This window comes from Notothenia coriiceps, unplaced genomic scaffold (assembly GCF_000735185.1).
Source record: "Notothenia coriiceps isolate Sejong01 unplaced genomic scaffold, NC01 NC01_scaffold00037250, whole genome shotgun sequence".
Classification (NCBI taxonomy): Eukaryota; Metazoa; Chordata; class Actinopteri; order Perciformes; family Nototheniidae; genus Notothenia; species Notothenia coriiceps.
In genome coordinates, this window is record NW_011369951.1 from 14837929 (window position 1) to 14840748 (window position 2820).

Below are 2820 nucleotides of genomic sequence, written 5' to 3' on the forward strand. Positions count from 1 at the left end.
TCTGTATTGGGGTGAGCATAGTAGAACAATTAATGCAGCGGAACGCTCTTTACGCTGTCTTTGTCGATTACTTCTTTATCATTCTACTGGATCTTAGATCTGCGCATGCGCAATACGGGTCGGGGATTGACCAACCGGCTCCCACTGCTCTCTGCTGTCTGTGTCTGTTAACGTTGTTAAGAGTGGTAGGTGCGGGGGAGGGAGCGGATCGACAGCTTGAGCAGCTGTCAACTCAACATTGTAAATAACCAACCAAAAACGATCGCCGGTTCATCTTGTTTTTGGCGTGAGAATAGTTTGGGGAGCGTGAGATTGAGAGTGAAAGCGTGTGTCACACGCGTGAGAGTTGGCAACCCTTACAGTCACAAGTAAAACAGTTGCGGGCCATTCAACAAACACAAGGTGCTTGTATGCGCTTGCAATGTTCATATAAAATATAGATTTATGTACCATTCACTCACCAAGTACTGATAAATCTAATGTCCTCTCTAGCATTACTAAATGCTATACTATGTTAGCTAACTAGTCGCTAACTTTGTCAGTGTGTCTTGATGCTGAGCATGTATTTTATAGTGGGGGAGATTTTTTCTGCGAAACAGCTGCCTGTAGCTACCATGATGCAACGTGGATGAAAGCTGTGATACTGCAGTAAAACAATAAAGTTGTGGGCTATAAAAACAAAACAATAAGCTTGTATGAGATTGCAATGTTGATACAAAATACAGATTAATGGAGATTTAACTCCAACAGGAGGATTTGATAGAGACTTTTAAATTAGATGGTTGCTGCCCTAACATATTTATGACAGTAGTGCACGGCTTGTGTTCAGGATGTTAAAGGAATATGCCACCTAAATTAACTGTGTGGCTTATTACATTTTATTTGGGAAATAAAAGGCACTGAAGAGGTTTGGTTGCTGGTAGGATCGAACCATCGTAGGTTTTGGTTGTTTTATGGGATTAGTTGATGATAAAACTAGTTTGACTTGTTATAAATATGGCCTGATGAGTCTCTTTATATGTTTTAAGCAGGGCTAAAAGGGAAAGGATACAATCAGAAGACATAAGTGGAAAGTTGAGGTCAGGTTAGCGTGTGGTAGAGGAAATGAGAAGGGACAAGGGGAAAAGAGAGGACAGGACAGGAAAGGAGAAGAGGACATCAGGGAGAAAACGAGAGACATTGACGTCCGAGATGCTATCAGGTCTCGCTGCTGATATGACAGCCTCAGTCCCCATTGACAGAGCAATCAGCCTGCCATCTCCCGCGTGGCACAGCACAGCACCGCACAGGCTCTATTGTCTCTCAAGGCTTTGTTCTAAATAACATCTGCATTCGTCAGCATAGGTTTTATCCTCTGGGCTCTTATCCCTCCAGCAAAGTTTGAAGGGATTTTCCTGCCCCTGGCTGCGCAATCTTAAATGACCTTGGCAAAACATGACAGTGGGGAAATATTTAAGAACAAGACATGGGTTGTGTTAACTAGATTTTTTTCCGGTAATGTTTAATTAAGTGCACACTGTACTGTTTCACTGCATGTGTTGGATACATTGACACTGCCTCAAGCTGCTGTCATTTTATGAACATTTATTGTATTTAAGCATCATTTTGGCAAAATCATAGGGCATACCTTGTGTATTAAGATTGCCAGTTGAAGCCCCCTAGAGTAAGCAATGTTTGTAGCTTGGGTGTTTAATATATAATGCAATATATTAATTTTCCCTACAAAAAGAAAGCTATATGATTGCAGCAGTTCAGGGATCCTGGACTGAGTCAGAACAGAACCCCAACCAACAGCGGCTCCAATACTACAACATCTGGCCTTCTGTTGTTACATAAGCCTCTCAGTGCAGGAGTAGCCTGTGTGAGAGCCACACAAAGCTATACAAACACCTATAGAGCTGAATGGTGGAGTAACAACATGAAATAGAACACGCAAAAGGTATCCTCAGCAAACAGGAGCAGGGGGAGTAGAGAAGAGAAGGCAAAGGGGGCACTTTATCACTTGTATTGCCCATCCCCCACCTACACCCTGAGTCAATCAATCAATCAATGTTTATTTATATAGCCCAATATCACAAATGTTACATTTGTCTCAGTGGACTTCACAGTTTGTACAGAATATCAGTATGACAATACGACACCCTCTGTCCTTAGACCCTCACATCGTACAAGGAAAAACTTCCAGAGAAAACCCAAAGTTTAAAGGGAAAAATGGGAGAAACCTCAGGGAGAGCAACAGAGGAGGGATCCCTCTCCCAGGACCGGACAGACGTGCAATAGGCACACAGGGGATAGGCACTGCTGCTGGGTGGATTGAGGTTGTTTATAGGGTAGGGTAGCAAAAGATCTTGTCCTAGTTTAGCGGACTTTTACCATGTTTGTGTCGACCGTTGGTACACACCTGCTATCCACACACGCCCGCACCCGAATTTACAGGGTACGTAGTTTTCACTTTGCATTCGAACGAGATCAAACGCCCTCGTATAAGGTCGCTCTCACGCCTTTTGAATTTAAGAAATAATAAATAAATTTTACACTTAACATGGCTTATATGAGTGCCTGGTGATCCCCAGCGAGTGCGCGTGGTGGTCACCAGTGCCTGGTGTGAAACTCTTCGTGACGGAAATTGTTATATGTCAGTTATCCTGTGACCATATAGATTCTGCCTTTTACAGTCTGGTTTTCATAACTGAACCCCGAATAAAGGACGTACTATACAGAACTGTGTATATGTGTTTTTTTGTATACCTGTATATTGTTTTAGCTTTTGGACAAAAAAAAGGCAGGTGTCCCCCAGGTTCAATTTAAGTAAGTAATTTG

At 42.6% G+C, this 2820-nt stretch overlaps 1 protein-coding gene across 1 annotated transcript in view; it reads right to left on the reverse strand.

Annotated features, from left to right (window-relative positions):
* LOC104967060 (DDB1- and CUL4-associated factor 13-like) overlaps positions 1–2149 on the reverse strand; it is a 16987-nt gene extending 14838 nt beyond the window's left edge. The window contains exons 1-2 of the mRNA XM_010796447.1: positions 2142–2149; positions 863–867 (exon numbers count right to left, since the gene is read on the reverse strand). The gene's annotated coding sequence lies outside the window, so the exon portion shown is untranslated. The remainder of the gene's footprint in view (positions 1–862; positions 868–2141) is intronic.
* Between the last annotated feature and the right edge of the window lie 671 nt (positions 2150–2820).